Raw genomic sequence first — 19,166 nt, forward strand, 5'->3', positions numbered from 1 at the left:
ATCAGCCCCGACCACACCAACTGGGATGCAATCGTGCCGTTTGTGACATTTGCTTACAATACGGCTGTGCAACACACCACCGTATTTTCTCCATTTTTCCTCGTCTATGGCCGCTCACCTAGTTTCGTTCTGGACGTCGCGTTCCTTACGGCTTCCGTGTCTTCAGCAACGCCCTTCTCAGAACAATTTTTGTCTCGCCTCGAAGCCTGCCGTCATCGAGCCCGCATTAACACCGACATCGCGCAGGATGTTCGCAAGCATCGCTACGACTCGACTCACCGTGTTCTCACTTTTCCCCTGGTGACGAAGTTCTTCTATGGACTCCTGTGCACGTTCCCGGTTTATGCAAAAAATTCGCCAGTCGTTTTATTGGACCCTGCACGGTGATTGAGCAGACATCTCCGGTTAATTACCGCGTCTCGCCCCTTCGAACTTCTTCCGACCACCGTTGCCATAGTACAGAAATCGTGCATGTATCGCGCTTAAAACCGTACACTCGCCGCATTCCATCATAATTCCGCGCAACCAGGCGGCCGCTTGCACCTCGGGAGGGAATTAGTGTGAGCGCGACATATGACTGACTCTTCTTCATCTCTACACATCTTCATTAATTGTACAAATTCCTCATCTGTATTTATCATCATCAGCCAGCCAGCTTATTCTTCTTCGTCGTAGCTCGAGCTCGGCTGGAATAAAGGGTTCCCTATAATATATACATATGTTGTTCTTCTTCTTTATAGGGTTTAGGTGCCAAAACCAGTTCTGATTATGAGGCACGCCGTAGTTGAGGGCTCCAGATTAATTTTGACCACCTGGGGTTCTTTAACGTGCCCTACAACGCAAGCACAGGGGCATTTTTGCATTTCGCCTCCATTGAAATGCGGCCGCCGCGGCCGGGATTTGTTACATATATTGTTACCAAGCAATGCTGGAAACAACGCTGAGCAAAAGACAGAAGAAGACAACGCTTTCTGATGTCGCGCGGACTGGTTTTGTATCTTGTACGCCTTATATGCCAGTGGGCGCTTTGTAAATATTCTGTGAATACAATTGAAACCTCTCCTTCCCCGTAATAATATATATATATATATATATATATATATATATATATGATATCCAACCGTTACGTTCGGTGGACCGACCAAAACTGTGCGGTAAATAAACCTAAGATAACCGCGAAGTTGTGCTTGACATCTTTCTGCACACACACAGACACCCATACATATATATATAGTTAAACTGCATTAACCGCAGCAGAGAGAGCTGCCAAAAATACTGGGCAATGTACTTTTAACAATGGTTCATTTATTCATGTCGCTTCACGACAAGGACACATTCGCTTTTTTGATACAACCACATCTGCTGGACCCAATTCTACCTTTTTCGGTCATGCAAGGCTGGTTCCGGTTGGGAGGCCGTGTTCGGTGAAGTTTACTTTGCGTCCACCGAAGGGTTAAATGAATAAATGACTATTTTATTTCAGCTTCTTATACAGGACATGTACAACAACTGGAATTGACGAGAAAAAAGCTGTCCTCAAGACCGCTTGACAAACCTCGCCAGCCTTACAACTCGGCAGTGGTGACGATAATAGAATGTGGCCAGTAACTACAACAAAAACAGAAGCAACTAGCTTAATATATGAAAATGTTTCGCATAACCGACATAATACAATAAAAAAACAAAGAATAACCTACAAGAAAACAGATTTTAATCCATATAAAACTTTCTAATGCTATGAAATGATACAGAATGTATGCGCTGATATAATTCGTTGTTCAAGCAGTCCGGAAGTATTATAGTTTGTCCTACATCGCGGTGTGACAAAAGTGTTTTGTGTGGGCATTTCGTATGATGTATAACGCGGCAAAAGTTTCACAATACGATGCAAGAATGGGTCAGTTCGATCAGTAGTGTTTTTTATGCTTGTATGCGTGACTAGATCGGCCGCAACAAAATGTGCGTGCGAGCGGAACGTGAGTGGGCGTTGAGTGCTGCCCGATCGATCCGTGTTCACGTCATTCACGCCCTGCACAATATAGGTTCATGTTAGCAAAGCATTCAGCCTGGTACACTTATCACCTTAATCTGAAATAACGAATTTCCTTCGCGCTTTGAGCTTTACTGGCGCCACTATGAACGAAAATTTAGCGGAGGCAGAGGAATGCCAAGCCGCCGGCGCGCTAAGCTGGGACCGCTGGCCGCGGCGCCATCTACCTGCTAGCAGCAGAGCTACTCGGTGCGCCCGCGCACGGCCGAACATAATCTGGACGCTCGCTCGCGCGCAGTGTCAACACCTAAATATTCTTCCACCGCATGGGGGTAAAAAATACTAGGAGGGAGCGTCACGTGATTCCGCTAGCCTCGGCAAGCCAACCTCCTCTGAAGCCACCCCTCCCTCTCTCAGGGGCCCCGTGCGCGGTGCCTTCTGGGGCGGAATAGGCCCACAAGGTTGCCGGAACATTCGTGATTGTTTGGTACGTGGTAACTTTTAGTGGCGCCTGCCGTCACAGGCTTGGAGGCCCGTATGCGGGTGGTGGTTTTCTGCTACTGCGCGCGTCGTTCTTCGCTTCAAATGCGATGCCTTGAAACGTGGAGCAAGACTGGGGCGTCTGACTCATGAAGACAGAAAATTTTCAAGGCGTCACTTGCGCTTACCACCGCGGTTAGTGGAGTTGCCAGCGCTCGCGGCTCGAAACCCGTCCAGACGCCCGAGTGTGGTCTATTTTTCCTACGTACTCAAGTTTCGTCAAATCAGCCGTTGTGCACCTTAAGCTGTGGTGCGTATTATCTTGCTAATTTTTCGTCCCGCTGTCTTGCACCTAGAAAGAAACGAGATGTTTTGAGGGACACTTTTTTTGTCGCATTTTCGCTTAATAAAAGGCTGGTCTGCGTGTTTTATTTTGAGAGAAATAATTTTTGTCACGCTGTCTTGCACCTAGGAAGAAACGAGATGTTTTGAAGGACACTTTTTTGTCGCATTTTCGCTTAATAAAAGGCTCTGGTGGGCATGTTTCATTTTGAGAGAAATAAATAGCATTAGCCTGCATCCTAAAGGCCGAAGTGATCGCCGTTTATTCAGATTTACGTGTACTATTTTGCAAGATTGTGTGGTGCGACGACGCTGTTGAGACGCGCCTCGGGGATCCATTTTCGTTATATAATAAAGCAAATGGACGGAATTTGTGCATTATCTAGAGTTTATTCAGCTGTTTCCGAATGCGAGTATAGCCCCACAGCATAATTATGTCCTAGAATCAAACACTGCCAGGGGGACCCTTCTTCCTCTGCTAGTGTGAAACGGCATGAAAACTGAATACATAGCGGCAAGGGAAAAATGGCAGCATTCATTTGCACTTGTGGATTCATTGTGTTGCTGGTGTACTTGTACTATGGAAAGCACATTTTTATGACAACAGTAATTGTTTCATTCTTTATTCAGTGTTTATTGCACCTATAGAAGCCAGAAGATTTCACACAAATACAGAAGGAAGCCACATTTATAATTTAAATGAAGTACATTGCAAAGATAATACACAAAAGAAAATTATAAACAGCAAGTAGGAAAACTTATTGTGCCACTGCTCTTCGGTATCAGTATTAGCATACTTGTATGCCACAGGGCATTTGTATAATAATGTTATACAAAGTAAACTATATCACACGTAGTATTGATACCTTTAATAAAACTGGTCAATGGGATCAGCTGTCCTTGAATGTAGCTGCAGTTTTGCTTACAATGCCTTGTATGCAACGCCTTCAATACAGGGCTATAATTGTATAATATTTATATCTGCGCTGTCCTCACAAATATCGAAAGGCTTCGGTGATTGTGCTTGTCAGAAAAGTAAGCAATACATATGCAGAAATTAAAAAAAGAGTGGTAGTTCACAAAGTCAAAGTTGAAAGAATTGATGTGAGGTCAGACCCACAAACTAAGTATGTCAACATTAAAATACAATGCATTTTGCTGCAAGTAAAATGTACAACAAAGCTTATGTTGTATCACATACCTACAAAAAAGTTAGCACCGTCGAAGCTGAGCCAACACACCGCAAAATTAGGACGCGACGGCTCTATTACGTTGTGAACCTCAAATGAATGAATATTTCACGGTATTTAAAACACTCATTGAGTGGTATACACCAAATGTTTGTGGTTACAGTGAATCTGGCATCATAAAAGGCTATTGTAAAGCAAGTGAACAGAGTGAGCACATTAAATTATTTAAAAAATAGTAACACCAACGGTATTCCAGGTGGCAGTGGCAAATTTCCACAAAGGTCAGGTAAAAGACATACAGGATAAACATTAAAAAAACATTGTCATCCTCAAGCGTATACCTAGCTCACACATAATCCATTGAGAGCATTCACAGCATGTCCATGTCATCACACAGTTTGCTCTAGTGAAAGGTAGGCCAGCTAACCTACCGTCATTGTCCACACTGTTTAGCTTGGGCTGAACAGAACAATTGTTTAAGCATAATTTGCATGCAGGTGATTCAAGCTACAGCATTCAGCAAGACAACAAACATGTACTTGCAGAATTTACAATAAGGTATCACATTTTCCCTCTATAAAAGTTTGACATCTGCATACAACGCTCTTGAACAATATATGCACTTTACAAAGTCACTCAAAAAACAAATGCCTTAACATAAAACCTGGTGGGACAGCTGAAGTTGATGGATAAAGGAATTAATTGTGTGGGCCATCATGAACATAATTCACCCACGAGAAAACTTGTGTAGCAATTCTTCCAGTACTGCGAGCCGCAGGCACCCAAGCTCAGACACCCTGCCTGGGTCAGCAGAGTAACCATGATCCTGTAAAATTGCTTCTGTGAGTGGTTCACTGGCTGCAGGGCTTCTCTGAGGGGCAGTGAGGTTAATTACATCGATGGAGTATGGTTTTTTCAGAGGAGCGTACAAAGAGAATTTCGATGTGTTCCAATAGAAAGCAATTTCCGCCATCAATGTCCTTGACCTCATTACGAACTATCAGACGCTTCAATGCTGCTGCAAACTGCTTTGCTGTTGGGTTGTCATTGCAGCCCCCAAATGATTTTATTGCAGCAAAAAGTAACTCAAGGTGGTCCTGACTGAGCTTGGAAGTCGGAAGATATGCCAATAGGCCATTTTCTGTAACCAAGTGGTTGTATAGACGGTTGTCTAAGCACACCACAAAGCGAATGAAGCCTGTCTTTTGGTTGGTCCCTGTCATTAGTTTACCAGCTGCAGACTCCCTAAGCGAGCAAAAGTAGGCCATAAGTTCTTTGACATACGCAGTGACAGGAGCCACATTTTCAGGACACAGCGGTCCTTTCTATTCTTCTTGCCTTGGATGTCTTGAATTTAAAATGTCAAATGCGTTGTTGACATGTCTGATAAACTCTTCTGTTGGCAAGGAATTTGAAAATTTTGAATTTTTTTGAGCTCTGCAGTCACTAAGAGCATCTGCTACCGATTGACTAAACGTTTGAGCCAACAATGAGACTTTCATGGGCTGGTTTTTCCAGGTAATATGTGCTTGTCTAAGTTTGTTTGCCAAATGTAGGCCCTCTGTGTACTGGATTTCATGCAGCTCATCAATGTGTTTCAACAATATGAACTGTTTGTTCGTATCACAATAGCCTTTTTATCAAACAGGGTGTGCCGCAGTAGCTTCAACATGTGACAGGGATCCAACATGGCAAAGAAAAGCTTTTTTTGTCACTGGATGTGGAAAAGAAGCATCCAGCTCAGTCAGGTCCATCTTGCAGCCAAGGCTGTGCAGCAATGACAAATTCGCTGCAGCGCCATCGCAGGTCAAACTCACAATGTGTGCACCTTTTTCGTGAGTGAAGCTAGCAGCTTGCAGCACCAAATTGCGCCTCTGCTCACCACCAAGGCCATGCACTAGAAAGTAGCCAATCGGCAGCTTCCATCTGCCATTGATTGCAACAAGCATTAAAACAAATGCATCTTAGGCAACTGGAAAGCTGTCATCATTGACATCAATGCCCATGTCAACATATCCATGGAAGCTTTTCCCATCCCACACTACTTTGAATGGCCATCTCATCCACAACCAGATTGCATAATGTGGAGAGCCGTGCTTTACCTTGATAGCCAATGCAGTCATTGCCTCTTTTGAAAAGTCAGCAGCCCTATCAATGGATTGATATCATTTACACAGTGTCTTTGGATGCGGGAGGCATGTGTTGAAAACAGCTCGTACATATCTGTATGCTCTAGGGGAATAAAAATGCAAAGTCAGTGCAAATGGCCTGAGCTCTGGCGAGTAAGCGGGTGACATTGCTGGCACCAGACTTATGTGGCAGTTGACGCATGAGCAAGTCTTTTTTTGCCCCACCAAGACTCTGCAATATGGCGACATCCTCATTTCCTAGAATGCGATTGTCAGATAAATCTTCTATGACATTTTCGAGATGAGCAACCTTTTGAAAAAGCTGTTGATGGGATTGCCGTAGAGTCTTCATCTTCTTCTTGGTCGCAGTTTGTAATTGTGTAACGCCATACTTCATGCCTCAGAAAGGCCTTTTCAGGTGCGTCTTCTGCTGGCTGTGGCTGCAAAATATCACGCGCTGTAACAGGTGCATGAGCGACCAACATGACACAAAGCACGTACGCAGAACAAATTAATTGTTGTGGCATACACTCTTGTGCAAGCTATGAAGAATATAATGCTTAATTTTAGGTCATTACATTGCTCACGACGGTTTCCGTTTACACTTTTGTGAACTTAAAAACTGTGGGGGCATAAAACTGCCATCCACACGAGCTTGCTAGTGCCACTTAATTTTGTTTGTTTATTTATTTGCTAAATACTGCAGGCCCATCTGGGCCCAGGCAGGAAAGGTAGAAGTACAAAACAACTAACACAGAAGAGGCCAATGTAGCATAGTTCAATGAGAGATGTTTTACAGAAGCCTTTTAGTTTGAGTGGGCAAAATATACTGAGCTCATATATCACGGCTCATTGTGACCGATCGAACATATAAAGAGCATAGAAAATTGTGAAAAACCTGTTGGTCTTCTAGTTATTGTGTCATTTGAATGGAAAAGAAAAATTGAAAAAGGATTATTGGCCGATAATTGGTGTTTAATGCAAACCCTGAGGAAACTCATACCGCTGCGGACGAATATGAATGTTTCAGTATTTAATTAGATGGTTGCCATGATCATAAATGTTAGTGTCCAAGTGCAGTTCACTGAGTGACATTTATTATGCTTGAGCTATTAAACAGTTGCCACGAAAATATATGCCACTTCACTTGCAGCTACCTAAGGAAACAAGTATGTAAAAATTGTAGTGGTCGAGTATTATCCTCACCATAGTATGCCTTGCTGTTCGAGGTGTCGCTGGGTTGTGTGTAGGCAGTGCTGCAGAAGCTTCACCCTTGAGCGTCCTGGAGGGCCTTGGACTGGGAGACTGGACAAAATACACCAAGTGCAATGAGGAGGGACTGCTTACTGCAACATAACTTGAAATTGCTGACCGTGCAAACGAAACACCAGATGCACAGTTGAAGCTAAAACCCGGGACTAATAGCGACACCATTGGCTTCATTTAAAATTTAAGCACAATAATGACCAGCAAGCAGGACATTGTTAGGGAGATCAGTGGCTGTGGCTATATACTGTATTTTTTATCTACTGTCCCAAAAAATGTTGATAAAGCTTACCAGCACAGTTGGCATGTTATAAATTTTATTACTGTTGTAAATGTTGGAGCCTAGCAAGGGTGTTAATTATGTGTGTAATGAGAGGACATGGCTGAAGTATAATTCAGAGAAGGAGTGTGTTTTCCTTATTCCAACTTTACTGAAAAAAAGTGGTTTTTCATCTTACATAACACTGCTTTGCTGCAGTTTGTTTTATTTTCCTTATCTTGTACTTATCCTAGATTGACTAAAATGAGGTTATGATGTAGCATATATGGCTTTCATTCATTAGCACTTGCTTTTGCCAGTGTTAACAATGAAATTTGAACGCAGTATGCTTGTCACCTGTGTCAAAAAAGGGCTGTAATGTAGCCGATGATAGGTTGAACAGTTCTATCTTTCTCTTCATTCTGAGCATTACTAATAGATCTTTTAACTCTGTCGAAAACGTCTTACAAAAAGCTGTATGACAGTCTCATATGCATTTTTGAAACTACAATAATTACTTTAAAGGTGAAATCCGAAATATATATTACAGGGAAACACCAGATTTTTGCAAAGCAGATCAGAACATGAATGAACCAAGGCACACATGTGAGAAAATGTCTTAAGCAAGCTCTGTGATCATTACGACAATCAAACATGCCAGGACATGTTGGATTTCGGAAGGCTCATCAGCGATGTCTGAATCAGTCAAGGACGCGCTAGCAGATGTAGCAGTACCCTCTGCTAGCACATCAATCAGACAAGCCCTCAGAGATGTCCATATCCATTGTGGCTTGAGAGAGACCTGCCTGAATATAAGAAAAGCATATTTCACTTCAGGAATGGTGGGGGACATCTACCACAGTCATGAAAAAGGTATGATCAAACTGGAAACATGCATTATGGCTGCATACAGCTGTGCATCAACTTACTGGCTCAACTTGATGCTGTTATGTTCCCGTGGATGTAGCTGCTTCACTTTAAGGTTGACTCATTGCTGTGGCATCGTCCTTTGCAAGCGTCTGCAGTTAAAGAATAACCCACCAGATATTTTTAAGGTCCAACATTTGCTGTGGAATGCATTTACACAACCTTTGCAGAGTCATGCAAAAGACCTCGCATGATCTGTGCATGCTTTCCCTACACACCGCATCCCCTTGTGTAGAAAACTATCTTTGATCTAAGTGTGCTTGTAAAATACACATACAGCTAATTGAATCTCGGGGGAAATGAAGCTGTAGTAACTTTGCAGTGCATGTTTCACACAAAAATATCAAAGATATAGCTGCAACACATACATAATGTAATGTAATGCCCCCTTTGTAATGCCTCCAGGCCTTCAGGGTACTACTAATAAATGAATGAAAATGATGTTCACTCCTGTAATTGAAAGTAAAACTGTTATTTCATCTCAACCGTCATTTACCTGTTGTTTAAAATATGTTAACCAACATCATATCATCTGAAAAAAAAAGAAAATGATATTTAGCCTCAACATGGGGAGTGATTGAACTTTGCAACATGATGTTTGAACTTTGCACTCACAAGCCGAGTTACTACGAGCAGAATATTCTCTACAAAATTATTGTTCTTGGCGACTATTGCAAAACTTGGTATGTTATGTGAAGACTAATCTTTCATGGTTTCTTCAATTAATTAGTTTTATTGCAATTTTGATTGTTTTCAGCCACAAGAAATACATACAAAATTCAGTCAATAATAATTTTTATAGCAGGAAATGTAATTCTTCGACAATAAATAGTTTCACATCGTACCTTTTTAGGAGTGTACGCTAGCTGATAAAAGTACTTTAAAGAGAAATAAATGTTTAACACTTAGTGGGAATTATGACAAAGTTGGAAAAAAATGGCTTGAATAGTATTGCACCACTATTTCGTCAGTTATAATTCACACGAGCACGTAGTCACTAACGATCGCGAATATTGCAGTTCCATTTTCATAAATAAAAGAAACGTTCATTGTGCTTACCTATGGAAGGACAGGCCATCGCGCCGATTTTCTGTTCGATTAGGGCATCCTGGCACACAGCACTTCATCACGCAGGTGCGCCTACTGCTGACGGGAGTTCTCGCCGGTCTGCTAAGAGGCCGAAGACTTTGAGCAGATCTCGAGCAACAGTGTCGACTGCGCTACGGGCCGGCACGGCCCTAAATATGTTCGGAGTCTCCGGCTCGCCAGTCCATCCTTGGGCACAAGACGGGACGCATTTTTTTCCCGTAGGGACAGTCGCTTCGGACCCTGTACGCTCGCTTAATCGCGTGCACATTTTGCGGGGGCGAAAAGCATCATTGTTTCCCAGAAGACGTCGTCAAACGCAACGAATCGTCGTCGGAAGGGCGGCTTGGTTGCCTTCACACGTTTGCAGGGCGAAAGGTTCCCTCGTTTCCCTGAAACCACACCGAAACGCAACCAGTCGTCCTTGAGGTGGTCCTCCCGGGTTGTTCGGCGCAATGCCGGTTAACCGACGCCTTCGTTCGCAACAGCCTTGGCGCCTGTCTGCTAATTAAGCGGCGAGACTCAACTGCTTCACACACTCGAATTCCTTCACTAACCTCGGCGCGCGTTTGCCACGCCGAGTATGTGCGCATATTCCGAAACCCCGCAGCAGACGAAACCGAAGCCACCGAAGCGAGCCGAGTAAAATCTACCGCTTGCCTATCACGTGAGGGCCTATTTCCCATCATCCCATTCCTCTAAATTTTTTATGACTAGGCTTCAAGATTGTCACGTGACGCTCCCTCCTAGTTTTTTTCCTTCCTCCATGTTCCACCGTCCTTGCAACACTCCGCCGCCGCCGTTGCTCTCACCTCCCCCTTCTAGCCACCGTACCACGGCGGAGAACAAACGCGCGTTCTGCGCCATGCTCCCTTAAGGGCTGCAGAAGTAGGAGTCTCTTTCCTCCTTTACAATCACCATATATGTAGAGCAAACGCGCCTTCTTCCGACGCACGAAAGGCCGTGGGAGGGGGGGGGAGGGGGAGGGAAGGGAGGCGACGTTTAGCTGCGGCACCAAGTGCCTATTTATATCAGAGGCTCCGACAACAGTCACCAACGCCGCACGCATTTTGTGCGAACGCGGGCAAAACGCCAACGGCGTCGACAACAGTGTGTGTGTGTGTGTGTGTTTGTGTGTGTGTGTGTGTGTGTGTGTGTGTGCGTTCATTTGAAAGGATTCTATGAAACAAGTTTTAGTAGGCAGTCCTAGCAGACTTTATTTCTCTATTAAACTGGTTGCGTAATGATTTAAAACGCGCGAATAACTCAGGTCGCTTGCTTTGAATAAAGTTTGCGAATATAGTTTATCTTTCTTTCCTACTAGTCTCATAAGGCGAGAGGTCATCCAAGGCTTACGTGCTTTATTCATCATCAGCCTATATTTATGTCCACTACGGCACGAAGGCCTCTCCCTGCGATCTCCAATTACCCCTGTCTTGCGCTAGCTGATTCCAACTTGCGCCTGCGAATTTTTTAACTTCATCACTCCACCTAGTTTTCTGCCGTCCTCCACTGCGCTTCCCTTCTCTTGGTATCCATTCTGTAACTCTAATGGTCCACCGGTTATCCATCTTACGCATTACATGGCCTGCCCAGCTCCACTTGTTCCGCTTGATGTGAACTAGAACATCTGCTATCCCCGTTTGTTCTCTGATCCACACCTCTCTTTTCCTGTCTCTTAACTTTAGGCCTAACATTTTTCGTTCCATCGCTCTTTGTGCGGTCCTTAATTTGTTCTCAAGATTCTTTGTTAACCTCCAAGTTTCTGTCCCATATGTTAGCACCGGTAGAATGCAATGATTGTACGTGCTATCTTACGTGGCTTAAAATCAATTATTGGAAAACAGTAATTCTAAATGGGAAGAAAAAATTTGTCGCAGTTTCAACCGAAAGGCGAATCGTCAATTGCGATAGCAAATTAGTAGAGAGCTATATGGAGTAAGGATAGTAGTTTTATCAGCTGTATAAACTTGGACATGCAGCAGCACCAGCAACGCGCAGAACTGTTGTCGACGCCGTCGGCGTTTTGCCCGCGTTCGCACCGAACGCGCGGCGTTGATGACTATTGCCGGTGCCTCTGGGGGCGGCTCGGGGGTTTTCGACGAGATCAGAATAGGACACTCGTCGAGCAGCGTCGGAAATTTTACCCACCTTCTCGCCTCGCAACGTTTTTATATAAATTCGCATTTGGTGCCGCAGCTAAACTTCGCCTCCCCTCCCTCCGTCGTCCCTCCACGGCCTTTCGTTCCACGGAAGAAGTCGCGTTTTCTCGCTATATATGGTAATTGTAAAGCAGGAAAGAGACGCTTAATTCTTCTTCTTCTTTCTGGGGTTTTACGTGCCAAAACCAGTTCTGATTATGAGGCACGCCGTAGTGGAGGGCTCCGGATTAATTTTGACCACCTGGGGTTCTTTAACGTGCACTACAACGCAAGCACACGGGCGTTTTTGCATTTCGCCTCCATCGAAATGCGGCCGCCGGGGCCGGGATTCGATCCCGCGACCTCGTGCTCAGCAGCGCAACGCCTTAGCTGACTGAGCCACCCCGGCGGGTAGACGCTTAATTCTGCAGCCCTTCAGGGAGCACGGCGCAGAACACACGTGTGCTCTCCGACGTGCGTTCGCTCCCCGTGAAAGCGCCCGTCCCTCGCGCTCTTTCACTCGCACATACAGCGTCCGGAGCGCGGCGACGATTTCATTGGCGTTGACGTCATGCGGAACCTCACGGCGACGGCGACGGTAGAAATCCGCTTTGGAGTGTCCATACTATCGCAATAAAAGCCGAAGAAATTCGCGATATGCCCCCTCAGATGTAGGATGGTCGTATACTGAACTCCAGTCTACCGACGCAATACGATCCCTAAACGTGTCAAGTCTTACGCGTGAAGCTAATTGGTGGCGCGGTTTAACAATGTTTTAAGGGCAATGACGTTTTTCAACAACAAGAAAACAGGCAAGTGATCACTTATGTGTGCAGCAGTGCGACCAGAGAATGAAGGACCATCTTTATTAGTGATAATAAGGTCTAAAACTGTTGATGACGGGGCGGTAATGGGCGTCAGACTGTTAATTGCATTATAAAATTGAGTGGCTTGAATTGTGACTAGCATTTGTTGCTGTACAGCGCTGTTTGCACCCATGTGAATATTGAAGTATCCTCCTGTATAAGATAAATATTGTATTAAAGGAAGGCGCTTTCTTGTTCAAACTGTTCAAACTTGAAAAGTTTCGCTGAAGTGGGCCGTACAACTGCCCGAAGGAACGTGTCGTCGCTATCACGGATTCCCAAAGACCGGCTGCCAGCTGAGATCAGCATATCGGCCACGCCCCCCCCCCTCCCCCCAACCCGGAGTGATACGCAGCCGCGCAGCGACTTCCACCAGGGATTACTGCTTAAATACTGGACTGCCGATCAGCGGGACTTCACTTGGCAGCGGCAGCAGCAAAGCGACGCAACCGTCTGAAAGTTGCTCTCGACGTTGTGCAGGTTTGAACCTTGTTTACATTATCATATTGCCTGGTTTGGTTTATTGTGCTTTACTGCTGCTGCTGCCGAGCCTTTTGTTGCACCTTTTTTGAACCATGCCGAGTGAAATTGACAAATTGAGAGATGAGTTACGAAAAGAATTCAAAAAGGAGATCGCAGCTGTCCGCAGCGCTATTGAGAGAGACATAAGAAAGGAAACAAAGGATATGACTAAAACTGTAGAGTATTGCGGCCAGCAATTCGATGACATTTCCACTGAAATTGCTGCGTTAAAGAAAGAGAACAAAGCCCTGCGAAACGATAATGTTGCTTTGCGTACCGACCGAGATGCATTAAAGAAAGCCGTTTCGGAGCTGGAACAACACATGGCCGACCTTGAGCGATATTCTAGAAATAGAAATATTGAGATCAAGGGGCTTCCTCTGGTCAACAGGGGAGACTTACCGACGGTACTGCAAAAAAAATGAGTGATGTTTTGGAAAAGCCAATAACTAAGGATGACATTGACAAATGCCACTGTGTAAGAACAAGGAATTCTTGCCCAAATGTGGTCGTGCAGTTTCGGAGTCGTGCAAAACGAGATGCTGTCTTGCAAAAAGCAAGAAAAACTAAGATGACTGCGCGCAGTCTTGGCTACAACGAAAACAACGCTGTTTATGTTAACGAGAATTTCTGCCCATACCTTAAGAGACTGATGGGGAAGCCAATCGCGCAAAAAAAGGACAAGGCGTGAAGATTTGTCTGGACTAAGGATGGGCAAATTCTCGCCAGAAAAGACGAGAACACGCGGGTCGTCAGGATTGCTTGTGACAGTGACTTAGGCAAAATTGACTGAACTGTATATTCTGCGCAGACGCAAAAAAGAAATTAGTTTTCGAAATGGCTCCACAATTTCTTACAACTACTGATGTTAACTCTCTCTACCCTGGTAATCAAAATGTTTCGTCATTTTTACATCTCAATGTTCAATCGCTCTGCAACAAAGAAGATGAGGTGATGACCTTTCTTTACACTTTAAATTTTCATTGCGATATCTTGATAACTGAAACCTGGTACCGAGATAATTCTGTACATCTGAACATCCCACGTTACAATACATACACACAGAACAGGCAAAACAGAAGAGGAGGTGCATGGTACTCTGATAGCTGCAAAAGAATCTTTAAAATGCTACTTAATGCCAGAGTTTTCACAAATGCATGACGACTACGAAATGTTGTCTTTAAAGTGTGGTAACTATGTATTCTCTGTCCTGTATCGTCCTCCAAGTGGTAATGTTACATCCTTTTTCCAGTTTTTCGATGCCTTCTTAACATACATAACAGAAAACAAGCTCTTGTTAGTCTTGGGTGGCGATATAAACATTGATTTTTTGTCATCGTCACCTGTACAACGTGAAATGCAAAGATTGTTGGAATGCAATAGTTTTTGTAACTTGATACGAGAGCCTACGTGACCGCTCACATCTACATCCCTTGATGCCTTTATTACCAACGTATACGAACAAAATTGTGTGTCAGGAGTCATATACGCGCAAATCAGTGATCATCTACCTATTTTTCTTTTTGTTAAGCAGTCAGGTAGAAGGCATCAACAAACTTCTCCTCTGAAGAAATACCAATCAATAAACGAGGCGACACTGAGTAAATTTTGTGCCAGACTAGCCAATACGAACTGCAATTTCATATATGAAATCACTGATGCAGAAACTGCTTATGATAATTTCATTACCACTATTAGAGCAGTATATGAGGAATGTTTTACCTACAATTTTTTTAAAAAGCCCAGAAAGGCACGTAAACCATGAATAAATAAAGAATGTTTGGAACTCATACAGAGAAAAGACCATCTTTATAAGCGTTTCCTTCAAAGCAGAAATTTAGACGATCTTGCCCTATTTAGGGCGTATCGCAATAAGGTTACGTCACATTTGAGACGAGTAAAGAACGACTACTTGCATGAGCTGCTTAACAACGATGTCCTAAAAAGAAGCGAGTTAACATGGAATCGACTAAATCATATTTTAAATCCCAATAAAGACAGCGCTAATATGGAAATTGATATTAATGATGAAAGGTTTTCTGGCAGAAGGCTTGCCAATTGTTTCAATGATTATTTTGTGTCCTTGGTGTATAGCACACATGATCCTGCTTGTCTCAACTACCTAAACCCACAAAACCCTCAAAGTGCATTTTTATTCTCTACAAATTCCAATGAAATCCAAAGCATTTTTCTGGGTATTCGAAACAGCAGATCACGAGATGTATGTGATTTTCAGGTTCACCCTTTTAAGCGTGCTATTAACATTCTCAGCCCTACCTTAGCTCACATATTTAATTGCTGTTTCAAAGATGGTATATTTCCCAAGAGTATGCAAAATGCTAGAGTGACTGTAATCTATAAAGGTAGAGATAGAAATAATTTAGCAAATTGCCGTCCAATAGCTATACTTCCAATATTTTAAAGTGTCTAGAAAAAATTATACATGTACGAATGTCAAATTTTTGTGAAAAGCATAACTTGATAACATTCAGCCAGCATGGTTTTCGAAAATTCCATTCTACTGAAACGGCGCTTTTAACTCAAAAAGAACTTATTCTAAATTGTTTGAACAAAAGAAATTAGCATTGAGTACATATGTGGACTTTTCTAAAGCATTCGATAGGATTAACCACTATACATTACTCGCCAAACTTCGTGTATATGGTTTCCAAGGTGTGTTCCTTAACCTCATAAAATCCTATTTAACATACCGTCATCAACAGGTAGTAGTCAATGATCAATATTCGGATAATAAAGCTATTCCCGCAGGTGATCCTCAGGGTAGCATATTAGGCCCACTGCTATTTAACTTATATAATAATGACATTGTTAACATTAGTGATAAACCTACTTTCGTTATATATGCAGACGATACGAGCCTATTTTTTAGAGGATCATGCTTGTCGGACATTCGAAACCGGGCTGATGATTGTTTACGATTATTACACCAATGGTCCCTATGTAATTCGCTCCCCATCAATACTAATAAAACAAAAGCTGTGTTGTTTAGACCCTGGAACAAGGTTATTGAACCTCATGCTGCTGTTCTTAAAATAGGATCTGACGTTATAGAAACTGTACCTCGTGTAAAGAGTTTAGGTGTTCTCTTTCAGGAACACCTACAGTGGAATGATCATGTTGATTCTGTTGCAGTAAAACTTTCAATAACGGTAGGGATCCTTTCGAAGTTCAGAAATTTATTTCCGCAGTGTATCAAAAAACTATTATATTACTCATTGTTTTACTCTGTCCTTAACTATAGTTATCTGGTATGGGGCACGACTTCTTTTTCCAACACTAACAAACTATACACAATCCAAAAACGGGCTGTACGCAACATTGCCAGTGCTGCGTTCGATTCCCCCTCCAAACCTATTTTTGAAGCACTTAACATAATACCCGTAACAGAATTGTACAATAATATGCTACTTAAAAGATATAAATTTAGCATTAAGCAAAATGCCTTTCTTGTTAAGCTATCCAATTTAAAACATAAAACGTACACATACGATTCCCGAGCCGCTGGTGATTGGTTTATACCAAAAACACGTACTAATTATGGTAGACAAATGGTTTCTTATCGACTACCCTCTCTACTAAATTCATGCAATGCCCTATAGAAGAGTGATTTTTGTTTTTGTTTGCTTTCGCTGTAAATCAACCTTTGAGAGCAAGTTGTAAGGTGCTTTTTTTCTTTTTTTAGTTTTTTTAGTTCTTTGTTGTTGCTGCATTAATGGCCACTTTATAGTTATTATCTATGCTCACATAAGCCAAGTTTTTTGTAGGGGGCGTAGACCCTCGTCAAGCCTGTGAAAGGCTTTTTGTCTACGTGCCCATCATCATCTTAATGGTGTAAATAAAGTTTCTGTCTGTCTGTCTGTCTGTCTGTCTGTCTGTCTGTTGTCTGTCTGTCTTATCGTTACAGTTCCACCTCCTCTTAATGGAACGGTGGCGTTCCTCCGTTCCTCCCAGAAGGAATAAGTTCCAGGAACGCCGTTCCTGGAACGCGCGTAATCAAACCGCGCGCCGCGTGTCACGCAAGCCAGCGAAAGAACACGCCGTACCCGCGGCAACTTCAACAGAGGGGGAGAGCGCATACGCCTCAAACAGCCGACGCGACAAGCGGAGTCTAGACCACGGAGTAAGGTAAACAGGAGCGCCGACTCCGCCGCCGCGCAACGCATTCGCTCGGGACAAACCATGTAACGCTAAATTAGTCATCGCGTAGCTCCATCTATCGAGGCGCGTGGAAAACACTCAACAGCTTGCTTCCATGTGCGCATGCGCTGAGTGGCGGAGGCCGGTGGCGACGGCAGCGCGGAACAGGCAGGGCGGCACGCGTAGAGCTTGTCGTCTGCTAGAAACGTGGGCCCTCGTCCGCCTCAATGTGACAGCAATCAAACGCAAAAAATATATGCGCACAAATAATAAAAACGCAAATAAACACGCGGTAGAGCTTTTATGCACGTATGCGAAGCATTTTTACATGTCTTTAGAGGAAACAGACGATAAATGATGCCGTACAAAAAGACACAACAGAAGTACTTGTTTTTAACTCCGTCTGCGCGGAAGCGTCTGCGCAGAAGCGAAGGTGCGCGGAACAACCTCTGCGCAGAAGCGAAGGTGCGACATTTTCGTCTTCCTCGCTTTGTTTACCATGTCTGCAGTAAGTTTCTTCATGCCTGACAGAACAAGGTATCTTGATACATGTGCGTGAAGAGACTAAGCAACAGGACAGTGTTCTGTTCTCGGCTGTAAATCTGGGTATGGCAAAGGACGCGAGAAGTTTTCGCTCTTCGCGGCGCCATCTGATCTTCAACTACTGCACCAGTGGCGTCAAAAAATTCTTTAAAGTAAGCGAGCGCTTAAAGCAATGGACAAAATATGTGCGTGACACTTCGAGAAGCAGCTTATTTTTCATAGTTACTTCAGCAAAGACAAAGGCGGTGTCCTACTAGATGTAAAGAAAGTGCCTCGACTTCGAAGCGGAGCAGTTCCTTCAATTTGTTTAGGGAAGCCTGGCGTAGCTGAATGATGCTGAATGACAGGAGGAACCAGAAGACGCCAATGCGGAAGGACGGGAGGAGCTCAATTTAAATTTGTCTACAAGTACACACAGTGCAGGTGCCTTTCCTTGTCCAGAGACATGCCGTAATGTAGAGAGATATAACGGGAAAGAAAGACAAGGAGGTTAGCCAGTGTAAATACCGGCTGGCTACCCTGTAAGTTCTTAGCCTTGCCTTCGAGATGATTCCCCCAGTTATGTAGACACATAATCAGAGCTTCTCTTGTGAAATAATAAGCAGGAAACACTGGCAGGATTTCCCAATTATTATGTTTAGTGAGAATGAGGCGATTCTGCTCGCAAGAGAACCGGGCGACACGACAAGCACCGCGAGAAACAAAGAAGCAAGTGAAGCATTTTAGCACTTGATGCGTGCTCAGATAAAAAAGAGTGATAAACGTCAGCTTTTGCATAAAAGCTTCTTTTCGCTGTCGTGTGTCATTGCTTGAGACCACCCGAACTGCCATTATATCACCTTACCGTTTGCTATTGTTTTTCTTTCCGTCTTAGTTTCCGTAATTTGTTTATTTTCTGTTCCTGTGCCTTGTAATGTTCCATGTAGGCTACCTGACAAATGCCTTACATTTGGCCTGTATAGAATAAATTAAATAAAGTGACACATGACTTGTTTCTCCTGCTTACGTCACTCCGTGAACCGCAAGAGCTATGCGCGCTACATGCATCACGGCGTGCGCGGAGCAGGCGACAAAACGGATAGGCAAGCAGGCGCCCCGCGCCTTTGCTCTTCCGGTTTGTTGGGCCCGCGTCTCCGCTGCATAGTTTTTCCTAGGTTGCCTCGATGCCAGCGCCGCCGTTCAGGGTGGGGCCATCCTTTGACCGCACCCACGCCGCCGCTTTCTCGCTGCGACGCCATCTTGAGTCACAGCGAGCGGTTGCGAGTGC

At 43.8% G+C, this 19,166-nt stretch overlaps 1 long non-coding RNA gene across 1 annotated transcript; it reads right to left on the minus strand.

Moving 5' to 3' along the window:
• Nucleotides 1–2,779: 2,779 nt before the first annotated feature.
• On the minus strand, nt 2,780–10,376 carry LOC125945286 (uncharacterized). Its single transcript, XR_007466782.1, has 3 exons — nt 9,643–10,376; nt 7,338–8,675; nt 2,780–6,571 (listed from the first exon to the last, which is right to left on the minus strand). It is a non-coding gene; the product is annotated as an uncharacterized LOC125945286 (long non-coding RNA).
• Between the last annotated feature and the right edge of the window lie 8,790 nt (nt 10,377–19,166).

The sequence above is a fragment of the Dermacentor silvarum genome, chromosome 5 (assembly GCF_013339745.2).
Source record: "Dermacentor silvarum isolate Dsil-2018 chromosome 5, BIME_Dsil_1.4, whole genome shotgun sequence".
Taxonomy (NCBI): domain Eukaryota; kingdom Metazoa; phylum Arthropoda; class Arachnida; order Ixodida; family Ixodidae; genus Dermacentor; species Dermacentor silvarum.